Genomic DNA, 13,407 nt, shown 5'->3' with positions numbered 1-13,407 from the left:
AAAAGAGGTTCTTCATTAATCTACCAAGCAGAATATCTGACAGCAGACTAGAACTGCCCCTCTACTGAACTCACAGGTAACTTAGTGGAAACTAGAACTTGGAAAACCTATCATCCCATGTAAAACATAATAGGAACAAACCCACTCACCTCTGTTGGTACTACATCCTTCCCAAACCCTGGCCTACTATCCTCTACTCCCTCCTACAATCCCTGTTTCTCACAAAAGCAAGAAAGGAAAACTTGCAAAACTGGAACGTTAATGGCAAACACCTGGAGCCTAAAATTACTCCAAACAAAATGCAGCTAATGTAATCTAGTGAAAAATTTATTTGTATTCTCAATTTTCTCTTACTAGCCAACTGCTATGCCTTAATAGGTTTGAACTCCTGAGAAAACTGAACTAAGAGAATTGGAAAGTAAAACATAAATAGGAAGTGACATTGTTACCGTGCTTAAATTTAATATAATGAGCAAATGGCAAAATCTAAAAGGCTATGTTTTAAAATTATCAGTGTCACCAGTATCATTAAGATACAGTTAAAGCTACAGCGCAGTAACCATATAGCAAGATTAGAATATGTCAAAATCAAATAAACCTGGAAATAACTTCTCATTAATAAAGAAATTTTATGGTAAATTAAAGATATCTGTTGTTAATTAAAGCCTGAAATAAAATACAAGCCTTAAAAATTATTATCCATTTCTTCTCCCCCTTCCCATAGCCCTCTTTAAAAAAAAAAAAAAAAAGCAGGCAGATTGAGTCTGAAATGCCTGTGGGAAAGTAAGGTAAAGATATCTGTAGTTGATGGGCTTCCCTGGTGGTGCAGTGATTAAGAATCCGCCTGCCAATGCGGTGGACAAGGGTTTGAGCCCTGGTCCGGGAACATCCCACATGCCGCGGAGCAACTAAGCCCGTGCACCACAACTACTGAGCCTGCGCTCTAGAGCCCACAAGCCACAACTACTGAGCCCTTGTGTCAGAACAACTGAAGCCTGGGCACCTACAGCCCATGCTACCCAACAAGAGAAGCCACTGCAATGAGAAGCCTGCGCACAGCAACGAAGACCCGACACAGCCATAAATAAAAATAAAGTTCCCTTTCAAAAAAAAAAAAGATATCTATAGTTGAATATACAGGTCTAGAACTCAGGGATATAGCTAGGGGTTTGGAAATTACCAGTCTTTACCTGTGGCACAACAACAAGGATACCCATTTCCAGTATTTTCATGCACTAAGTATAAATAATGAGGAATATTCATTAAATAGTTAAATACGTAATTTTAAAAGGACAGTATTTTAAAAATTGAACTTACTTCCTTTCTAGGAGGCTCAAAACTACTGATTTCATAATTTCCTTGAACATGAGTGTACACATGGGCAATTTTAGTATCTCTTATCCAAAGTTAAGTAAATCTCTACCTTCAGGTGACGATGGTAAAAATGAATGAAGGGTTAGACAGAAGAGGACCCAAGCAATTTAAACCAAACTTTAGCAAATTAAAATGCTCAAATCCTAAAATTAAAACATATTCCTTTTTTACAGTGCCTACAAAAAAAAAAAAACTAGTTTCTTTACATCTTACGGTATAAAATAGATGTCTTAAAATTAAGTGCTCTTAAAAGTTAGTTCCATCATACACACACTCCTATACATAAAATAGATAACCAACAAGGACCTACTGTATAGCACAGGGACCTATACTCAATATTTTGTAGTAATTTAAAAGGGAAAAGAATCTGAAAAAAAATAGATATATATATACATAGGTATAACTGAATCACCGTGCTGTATACCTGAAACTAACACAACATTGTAAATCAACTATACTTCAATAAAAAAAATTTAAACAATTTTTTAAAGTTAGTTAGATCCTATGGTACTCTGTGTCATGAAGATCACCGCCAGCAAGCTCTGAAAGCTGGGTTGTAAGACAAAGACAAAGGCTTCCCGGCCCCCAGCTGTAACGAGGGGAGGGCCATGGGCAGCCCAGTGTTGGGGAGCCCTTCTCTGGGGTGGCAACCCGTCGTGAACATTTTACCATTTATAGCCTCCCTCCTGGGCAGAAGTTTTGAGAAACAAGAGAAGGTTGTTCTAACAGCCCTCACCATTCTGTGGAAACACAATCCCCAGGGAAGCACACAGCTCCTCCAGACCATGAGCAGCATTTTTGTGAAGCAGTGAGAATCAGTGTTTAGGTAACACCACCTTGGGCGCTGCGCCTTCATTGGTGTCTTCATTCACACCGCCCCACACAAACACAGGGAGAGAAAGCAAGTCAGGTCCCACTTCAAAGCCTTGTCCTTAACTCACCTTCAGTAAACTCACTCTCTAAAGATGGAGTAGGGAACTCAATAATTTCTAACAAAGGAAGCATTTAGGGCTGCCAGCTCCCCAGGTTTAGCCCGGGCCGTCTGGGAAAGCACAGGGCTCCTATGAATCCTGAGGTCACCTCTTATTCACCACGGGAGCTGCTCTTTGCGCATGCAGAGATGAGACACGTTCTAATCAGTTCTGAGCTCATCCTGTCCCCGTGGCAGCCTTCGGTGCAACCCAAACACCACAAACTATTAGCCTTAAAAGGACAGAAAGGATTAGTATCAGGCATGGGAGGCCTTGCTTTTCCAGGTGCAAATTATAAGTACAGGATCTTACCCTATATAAATGAACTTAAATGAAAGGCACTGAGGAGAGGGAATGCGAGATGAACAAAACTGTACTGCCACTGAGTGAAAAGGACTCTCTTTCATAGAATTTTTCAAATGTCTCAGTCAGGTAAAACTTCATTACCATTTCTTAGCCAACTGCTCTAGATTTTTCCCATTCACTATACTGAGTTTCTTATATATTACTGTCTATGAAGTAGACAGTATACTTTTATTCTCTGGTTTCTCTCATTCCAAGGTTAAGTTGCTTTTACAGAAAACAATCTAGGAAAATCTCCCTCTTGGGAGATGTCCAGATTATTATTATTGTTTCGAAAGAAAATTTTAGGTTTCTGGACCATAGACAGGTTGAACACATGGAAAGCATTCAACGAATACTTAGCCTTAGCATCAGCTACTTGGGAACACAAATAGACACTGTTCCAAGTCTGGATATACAATTAAGACATTTAATGTGAACTATTAAAGCAGCAGTGTGATACAGCTGGAAAGAAGTTTTGGAGTCAATCTAGGTGATCTTTTTAACCTTTTTGAGCATGTCTTCTAGTCTTAGTTCACAACCACTTATAGGGCAGCAGGTATGTTCTGGCTTCTGCGGTAGATGGTGGAAACACATAGAAAAACACAAATAATACCTACCTTTCATAGTTTAATGAATATGGAAGAATGAATGAATATATACATATATATATATGCAAGTGCCTGGCACATGGTAGGTGCTCAACAATTGCTGGTCACTGTTATATTTTACATCCGACTTGCAGTTAGAATGTTTGGAAGTTTAGTGCACAAGTGACAAGTGTCCTTGTTTCTATACTGAACTGCTAAGAGCTGGTTATCACTTTATCCTGAAGAATACGATGTTAAATTCTTCTGAGGAGACCTTCGATTCTGCCCTAGGTCCTAACTAGAGTCCTCTGGTGTCCTAATTACTCCTCTCACCTCAGTTCTTTCCAGCCATCAGGTCAAAAACCTTAAAAGGACAGATTACCAAGAGGGCTGAGTCCCCAAGACTGCGTTTCCCAAACTTGTCTGATCATATCACTCACCTGAAGCATCTAATAAAGATTTCTGATCCCACCCCAGACATAATAAATAAGAGCACATGCACCCTCCACCCCCTATAATGCTCCAAGAAAGTCCTCTCTTCTCAGGCGTGCTTTACTGCCACCTTCAAGTGGCTGAGGTCATTCTCCTCAGGTTTCCATGACATGCCCTCTGACCCTTTCTCCAGGGTTCAGTTTAGCACTGAACACTCTGGCCACCAGTGCAGCAGAATCAACTCTCTCTGCTGGACCCCCACCATCTCAGCAAGACATATGTTGTTGTTATTGTTGTTGCTGTTTTTCTGTCCCTTAATGCCTCCCTTCTAGAATTTCCCTATAAAAGATCATTTTAAACTACCACAGATCTCTGAAAAGTCACCTTTTTCAAAAAATAATTTTCTTAATTTATAATTCCCAAACTGACTCCAATAGACAAGCAAAACATACATAATTGAAGTCCACATTTTTAGGGAACAGAAATATAAGCTATTTATTCTATTTGTATTTTCAAAATCAATTAGTGATCTGATACAGACCTAAAAAAAGTCCACGTATTCTCTGGAGAACTTTGTTTCTTTAAAATAACAGTAAATGAAAGGCTAGGTTTGCACTGAAGGTGACTCATGCCTTTGTTTTGTTTAATATTTATTAGATCCCTACCATGAGAAAAAAAACTTTTCAGGAAAACTGTGGAAACACAAAAATGCCTGTAACATGGCCCATGCTTCAAAGAAATCAACTTCAGCAGAAGAAATAATGACTTGAGCACCTGAGGAGAGGTACTAAGTTTAAATGGCACATTCAACCTAGGAATTCATCTGTCTCTCCATCCATCCATCCATCCAGTGAGCATTTACTATGCACTCACCATCAAAGACATTAAGTTAAATCAGTAAATATCCTTACACTCACGTAAGAGTGACAAGGAAACAATCAGACAACACTGAAAAGGACAAGTGTTCTGAAAAGTATAGAAACAGTGCCAGAAGAAATTAAAGAAAATGATAAATTACCTGAAATCATGGCTCTGGAACAAAATGAGTATATGCAAAATAGAATGAGACACTCTCTTCTTTTGAGTAGGTCAAAAATCAGTGAAGACCGCTCTGTGAACATGGTGTTTTAATTCCTCATATCTCTACCAGATATAAAGAGACTGTGACTCTCTGTACCTTTTGAAATCAGTTCGTAATGATCCTATCTCTAGAGTAATTTCTCGGCCACAAAAATGACCTGCTATGGTATGAAAGCCGTTTACACATACAGCAAAGAAAATATACCCTTATAGATGGCAAAGCATGCAGACACACTGGCATCATACCCTTGCGACTTTATACTGTTTTCTGGGAGTTCAGGAATTAATGAACTATTACGGACGGCAAATATTTCACAGTATACGGTATAATTTTTCCTTGAACTTATTTGTATGTAAACTTAAATCTTTCTATCTGAATTTTTACCTGATATTTTCAGTATTCCTAACATGCACTTTACATCTGACGTTTAAGCTTTATATCCAATCACTTAACAAAAATCCTGCCCCATCTTTTCATAAGTGATCTGCACAAACTCAACATCAATACCTCAGAAGCAAAAAAAGAAACAAGACACCGACACTCAGAGAAAAGTCACCACTATGAAATTATTAGGTGCTAGAGGCAAGTTCAGATGAATAAAACAATACTACATGCTTGCTTGCTTTCACTCTATCCCCTCCCAATAAGTTTTGGTCTAACAAACTGAAGAATGTTAGCACCGAATGCTTTTCCAACACTAAGTACTGAGATGACTTAGACCCTTTCTCTAAGTGGAAATCAGAGTTTTCCCTAAAGTACTGAAGATGACAAAATTGGGGGGGGAAAAAAGGTTTAAAGGTTAGAAAATATGACAGGTCTAATTGTACATCCTACTCTCTGGTTTTTGGATGACTCACAGTGAAATTCAGGATAGATTACCTTTATGTGCCTATGTGGTCTGTGGATACTAATAAACTACCTGGCTCATCTAAATGTTAAAATATCTTTCTTTTCCCTCCAGAGATCTCCTACTTTTAAATAGTCTCCTCTTAAATTCAACTCAGTTAATAAAATAAGGAAACTCTGACCTCCAAAACTGGCCTAGGAGAATCTCCGTTTACTCTGTAATGGGAGGTGGGGAGGGCGGGGAAACATCTACACACCAACATGGAGCAGACCAAGGGGGAGCAAACAGAGGCAAGCTGAAATCCTGTGGAATAAATCTCCTTCAATTTTTTTCAATTTTTTATTGTGATAAAATATACATACATTTGCCATTTTAACCATTTTTAGCCGTACAGTTCAGTGGCATTAAAGTACATTCACAATATTGTATAACCATCGCCACTATTCATTTCCAGAACTTTTTCATTATCCCAAGCAGAAACTCGGTACCCATTAAACTATAACACCCATTCCTCTTTCCCCAGCTCCTGGTAATCTCTATTCTACTTTCTTCTCTATGAATTTGCCTATTCCAGGTACCACACATAAGTAGAAACAGGCAATATTTGTCCTTTTGTGTCTGGCTTATTTCGCTCAGCATGTTTTCAAGGTTCATCCATCTTGTAGCAGGTACTGGAATTTCATTCCTTTTTACAGTTGAATAATAATCCACTGTATGTACACACCGCATTTTGTTTATCCATTCATCTGTGAATGGACACCTGGGTTGTTTCCACCTTTTAGATGTTCTAAATTATGCTGCTATAAACACTGGTGTACAGGTATCTGTTTGAGTCCCTGCTTTCAATTATCTTGGGTACATACTTAGCAATGGAATTGCTAGGCGATTATATATTTAACGTTTTGAGAAACCGCAAAACTGTTTTCCACAGCAGCTGCACCTTTTTACATTCCCAACAACAATACACTGGTGTTCCAATTCAATATACTCTTAAGTATTCTCTGATTCACTAATTCGGAATAATGTTTACCTTTATTACCCTAAATTAAATTTTTTTTCCTGATACAAGAAAAACCACAACAGAAAAATCAGGAACAGTAATATCTGAAGACATTTAGTATTTTCCTCTTAAATGACTTAATAGAAAATATAAAATGTGTTTAAAAATAACACTTTAAAATATAAGAGAAAAAGGAGAATACCCTAAAAATATATTAATGATCCTACACTTAGAACTTGTACCATAAAAACTTGTCAATCTGAACCCTAAAAAGTCATATACTTGAAAATCTCATGTCTGAGTAAGTGGATGCAAATACTTGAGATATTTTAAAGGAAATTTACCTTTCTTATGGGTCAGTTCACACAGTACCTGGAACAAGAAGGTCTTGCTTTAGTAAACCAGAAGACGAGGCTGTGTAATGAGCTTACCTAAATACCACTGGCAGTAGTTTCCACAACTTTGCCCAAACTCACGGAGGAGGAGATGGGCAGCTAAAAGCAATAATGATGTCCTTAAACCTTTAACACCTGCTCTTACCAATCTGCCATCAAGTGCTTACAGGAGACAGCAAGTAGCAAAACAAATGGCAACAGAAAACCGCCAAAACAAATCAACAGGCATATTTGGGAGTCTATTGGTGGGGGTGGGGTGAGATGGGGAGGTGGATATTTGTTTATTGTTGTGATTTATTTTGCATACAAAAATATAGTTCTAACTTTTGCTGGTAAACTGTTCCTAGTTCATGTGATAGCACTGAATAAATTGACATGTATTTCATGGCGGTCCTGCACCTCTATGAAAAAGCGCACTAGGAGAACTAGCTTCCACCCATGCTGCAGTTTTACACTGCTTTTAAGTAAATTGATTTTTCCAAGGTGCTTAAAGTGTTTTGTCCTCCTAATTAGGTAAATATTCCCTCTATGATCTATTTAAACTTCTGTTATGGTAAAACCTTTTCATATAGAGTAGGAAGCCAAACTTTATCCTAGACTTGCCTGGATAATTGCAAATTCCTAATTAGTTACATCCAGAACAATGGAGTTATTTTTAACAGAGACCCTCTTCCACCAGCTGTGGAGAATCTGACTGAGATCCTTAAGAATAAATTAAATCATGTTATTTCCTGGGATTTTAGAATCTACCATTATTTCTCAAACATACTATATTTGCTCATGTATGAAGACAATTATCTGGATAATTATTTCAACAGAAAGCTTTTCATAATTGAACACTATGAGTTTGTATTATATCAACTTAGTTTAAGCAAATTTTTCTAACTGGTTGCCATTATAAAAACCTTCATCTTCCAGAGTCAAAACAAGGAAGTATCGGAAGCCTAAAATTCTAACATAAATTTAGTTTTAAACATAGCCTATAGGTGCTCCAATTTTAACATTTCTCAAGTTTCAGAAAGGAGCAAAGGACTGAAGTTATCACCATCCTGCTCTAGGAGTCTGGTGGTAGACACAGCTCTCTATACTACATTCCAAAAATATGAGCAAAATACCCCTATAAGTAAACAGAAAAATGTCTTGCATTTGCCAAAAAGTCAGGACAGCATAAGAATATGCCATTAAGAACCCAGTTTAGAACTCAGTAAGTGCCTCCTGAGTCAATAAACAAGTGAATGAAATAAAATTACATTTTAAAATCAAACATAATCATTTAACACACGGGACATTTTAAAGATACCTACTAGAATCTCAAATAATGCTAGCTTTTGCTGAACACCGTCTCACTAAAATCTCCTCCCTCCAGTTACTTAAAAACTGACAAGCAGTTGTAATATTATAGAAACAAAAGATATTAGGAGCCAGTGACTGAACCGACAGGGAGTATTGCCAAAGACATCTCATCAGCCAATGAAATTACAATCCAGGTGTTTCAGAATGCTAAACTTGCATATCTCAACTAGGGACAAAAAGAGATTCAAGGACTGATCCATTTTTAAACTGAGAAACCTCCCCACCTGTAATAGTTGATCATTATAGTCTATCTTACCTGATTTATATCTGGTGGTTTAAAAACCTCCCAACCCCCAATTCCAACCCCACATACCTCTGGTCTCCAAGGACTCATCCTTGACACTAAACCTGCACCACAAACAATTCCCCTCTGGGTAAGCTTGTGACTAGAGATCAGCCTCTCATTGGCTGTACCTTGCAAAGAGTTCAAGTACCAACCTCAAGTCATCCTCCCAAGTGAGCCTATATTTTGGCTTCCACAGAAACCTGCCTCTGTCTAGCCACAGTGATTGAAGCATTCTCTGCCGTTTAAAAAACACATTAATACTGTACCATACTGTGTATTTTAAGGTTAAAAAAAAAAGTGTGGGCTTATGAATATTTTCCTATATTCAAAGGCATTCAATGTCAACTAAAGAATAAAGCTTCTCCTCAACCACCTAAGTGCATTCCCAACAGCTGTTAAGGATGAGAATTAAGGTTTGCTTGAAAATGTCTTAACACAAAAAACTCTCATTGAATGGATTAACCTTGTTAAAGTGAAGAAAAGGCAATTGTGATTTCTAAAGTGAAAACAGAGGTAGGATGCAAAGATTCCCCTACACAGAAAATGATTCTTTTCCCCCATTCTCAGCTATAATTATTGAAAGCTCAAATAACAGGCTTACTAAGATAATATACAGGAACTAAAGCCTATGCCTCTATCATTGCTTTGGAAGTTCCTCTAATAAGAGATTGCACTTTGTCCCCTCCACCTCAAGAATGACCCTGAATCAAGCAGACTGCCTTGTCCACTTCAGCAATGCTAACGAGCTACGGACCACATGTAAGGAAAGACAACTTTTGAGAGGTCACAGATCAACTATTACATTAAAAGTAGGGAGAAAATGAAACTGCTATCTAAAGATTGAAACTTTATTTACTCGTCACAAAGGAAAAAATAAACCACTTTTCAAAGTGGCCAAACACAATTTGGAGGTCTCTGAAAACATACAAAGTAATACTGTAAGAACAGCTCAGTTTTTAAACTTTGGAATATAGTGAACTATGGAGTTTGTATAAGGCTTTGCTAAACACTTTTCAATACACTGACTCATTAACCCCTTGTGACAACCACCTGATAAATGGTACAGGTGAGATGTTTTCGCCTTATACTAAAATGAGGAAACCCAGACTGAGAGGTTCAGTAGTCTAACAGGGACACACAGCCAAGAAGTAAACTAAGTCCTTGACAGATAAGATATTCTGATTTCAAACCCATACTCAGATGTGGCCTGCACCAGAGGGTATAAGATTTCTAATCTTTGCCAATCATTTCGATATCTTTATCTTTTAAATTACGTCTCATTTGTACTAAGCACCTTGATGTCCTAAAAAATGGAACCATACATCCTGAGTTAAATCATGTTTCCAATATTTGTCACACTCACAAGAACACTATAATCCAATAACATGGTTCTTATGTTGGTTCCTTGAAAATAACTATGATCCCAATAGTCAGGAATGGGTATGAAAGGGTTTTTCAGCTATCTGATTGTCTAACTGATGCCTCACCTTTAGTTGAATTTATAATTTTCAGAGCTGGAGGCCATGCAATTCACATAACACTAAAATAATATAGAACAATTTAAAGCTGATTTACTTGTGTAGGTCTTTCAGGATCATATAATGCTCTAGGGTCAGGATTATGAGCTGCAATTATCCCTGAGCAGTACAGTAACTATGAAAGATACAGCAGATTCAGATATATTTATAATGAATCTGGAAGTTACTGCTCTTAAAATCCTAATAAAAAGAGATTATTTTATCATCTGTCTTTTCCTGAAAGCAGTATGCATAAAAAAAAAAACCAGAAAGAAAAAGGTATTGGGTTACTGGATATTTATGGATGAAATCCACATAAATGAATGCTTACTTTAACATGAGTTGGAATTTTCACTATTTCATATAAAATCAAAAAGTTGTTGAAATTCCTTCTACCAAATAAATTCTAAAATGTAACAGATTTAAATTAAATCCACTAATTAGAAAACTATTTGACCATATGCCACCTAAAGAATCTTTCTTGCTGTTTGTTTCAATCTTAAACATATTCTTCCCAATTCACAGACAGATCTAGTGCTTTATATTTGAATTTCATTCTCTGGTAGTAAAGCAATGATTTTAATTCTTCAGATTAATTGTGCAGCTAGTTAAGGAAAAGTGAGTGATAGTTTGGCTATATTATTTACCTGAATGAAGACATTTGAAAAGAATCACCGAATTAACAGGTAACCATGGATATCAGGGGTAATTTTTTTTCAACTCCCCATCAGTGATTTTTCATGCTGCTCCCTACTTCTACTTTTATTACATTGAAATAACCAAGAAGCTCTAACTACCTTCTCAGCAATTCCTATAGGCAGTTATTTCAATCAAACAGAAAATGTCACAAAGTTTTTTTCTATCAGTTTTTACCATGACATTCAAGTATTTTTAAAAAAACATTTTTTGCTTGTTTTTGAGCTATAGGTAATCCAGTATTTAAATTCCACTTAAGAGTTGAATATAATCTTCCTCTGGTGGTATGGAAGGAAGAAAACTGAATTACAAGATCTTAAAAGCAATAAATAAGCAATAAACGTGAATAGATTTGAGAGTCAGAAAGTTCTACGTTGCAATCCCCAATATGGTACCTAACCACTAGCCACAAGTAGCAGTTTAAGATAATTAAAAGTAAATACAATTTAAAATACAGTTCCTCCATCGAACTAGCCACATTTTAAATGGTACAACAGCTACACGTGCCTGGTGGCTGCCATACTGGACAGCAGATATAAAACCATTTGCATTACAGAAGAAAATTCTATGTAATCTTACACAAGTTACTAAATTTCTGTGAACCTCAATGCCTTGTCTATAAAATGTCCTTAACATCACCTAAATTGAAAGATTAGAATTGTAATGAGATAATATATAAAAAACACAATACACAGTACTTAGTACACATTAGATAGCTAAAAAAAGAGTAGCTATTAATACAATTCTGTATTGGATTTTAATCTCTGATTGCCAATACCAAACAAGTCACTTCCCCTCCCTGGGCCTCATTTTCCTAAAACTGAAAAGCTGGGAAGTTCTTCAGGTTTTCAGTTCTAAGGACGTTATCAAATTTTACCACATAAAATGAAGTGTTAAGCAAAAGGGGCACAAACTCCTACCGAGTAAACTACTACTCAGGCTCCTACAGCCAGCTTCCTAACGGATCCCAAGCATTCCTCTAGAAACCCTGGAAGACTGGCTCTCCAATACAGCCAGCCCATGGTCTGATGTGAGCTATTTATAAGGTCTGTCTTAAAAGGTTACTGGAATATCTTTCTGATATTGTACATACTGTAATTAGAAGCTACAACCTCCTATTCCATGATAGTATCTTGCAGTTTTAAGATCTCTTTTAAAATGAACGCTATCTTCACGTAGAATTTTTTTCTCTCACAAGCATTTAAGCCAAAACACTTTAAAAGCACATACGAGTCTAAGTACCATTTTTTAGAGACTTTTTCTTTCTACCAGCTATGCCTCATTCTTAGCCAGCTTGTGGGTGACCCTCTAGCGTCTAAACAAAGTGAGAATTACACCCTTATAGGGGGGGAGTCCCCTTGCAGGACCAGAAGCATGCCCAAAGACTTTACCCTCGTTAATAGCTGCTCCCCGGGAGCCAAGAAATTTACTGAACGCTGGTTCCACAGAGGCCGCTTCCAATCAGGGAGAACCACGGGGCCCCATGCAAGGCACAAAACCAGGGCCACGAGCTGCTCTTGGCTGTGGCTGCGGGTCTCTTCCCCCGGGCGTTGTCCAGGGCCCCAGAGTCACAGCGTTAACTTGAGAGTGAAGAGCAACTCAGGCAGTAGAAATGAGAACAGAGCGGTGCATTTTTGCCCGAGGCCAGAAGCCTCCAAAAAAAAAAAAAAAAAGTGTTATTCCAGAGCAGATTCCTTTTCTTCCGGGTCTGTCTGCTCCCTCTCACTCTCTGCCTACAACCACCGTGCCTCCCCTTTTCCAATGCCCCACCTCTCTCCACATTTAAAAAAAAAAAAAAAAAGGTGGCGTATTCCCTCTTCCTTAGCTTTCCCCACCAGGGCCCGGAAACTGGAGGAAATTCAAATCAAATAACTGCACATTAAAAAATAAACATACAAGCAATCAGGGGGTGCCCACCGAACAAACGACCTCGCCTGTCCCAAAATATGATTAACCCTGGATGGAAGATGGGGAGGAAGACTAGAAACCAACAGGGATGGAGAGAGAAACGTGTGGATCTGGGGCCCCAGCGTTGGCCCGTCGCGGCCAAATTCCAAATTTCGTTTCAAGAACACGCTGGACTGATGAGAATATAAAATATAAAAAGTTTTAACTTTTAAGTAAGTCCGCAAACGGCACTGTCTGGATAAAATGCCATTGCTTCCCTTCGTCAGGTATAGAAGGGTGGGAATTGAGGTTCGAAAAGCTCCAACTCCAACCGCGCACTCCTGGAAGCCTCCCGGCCAACGGCGCCTCCGGGCGGCCCAACCCAGTCTCCAGAGACACCGGGCCCGGGTGCTCGGGCTCCCACGGGGCGCCGGGACCGGGCCTTTGGGAAAGTTCGCGGGCACAGCCCGAGGCCCCACTTTCCGCCCAGAGTGACAGGCCCTTCCCACGCCGGCCGGCCCCCGCCCCACCGCGGGCACCAGACGGTCCGCGCGGCCCCTCCCGGTCGCCTCTGGGCACGGATTCCGCCCGCCGGCCCCACCCCGGCCCGGGCGCCCCTCGGGGTGACCGACTGAC

The 13,407-nt window shown here is 38.7% G+C and overlaps 1 protein-coding gene across 8 annotated transcripts in view; it reads right to left on the bottom strand.

Annotated features, from left to right (window-relative positions):
• FNDC3B (fibronectin type III domain containing 3B) overlaps nucleotides 1–13,407 on the bottom strand; it is a 468,247-nt gene that overhangs the window by 340,920 nt on the left and 113,920 nt on the right. Inside the window, exon 2 of one of the 8 annotated variants that reach the window (XM_079921942.1) lies at nucleotides 2,316–12,536. The exons of the other annotated variants lie outside the window; for them this stretch is intronic. The gene's annotated coding sequence lies outside the window, so the exon portion shown is untranslated. The remainder of the gene's footprint in view (nucleotides 1–2,315; nucleotides 12,537–13,407) is intronic. 8 annotated transcript variants of the gene reach the window in all.

Source organism: Stenella coeruleoalba (assembly GCF_951394435.1).
Source record: "Stenella coeruleoalba genome assembly, chromosome: 5".
NCBI lineage: Eukaryota > Metazoa > Chordata > Mammalia > Artiodactyla > Delphinidae > Stenella > Stenella coeruleoalba.
Note: the sequence above shows the minus strand (reverse complement) of the source record. Positions and strands in the feature narration are given on the sequence as shown.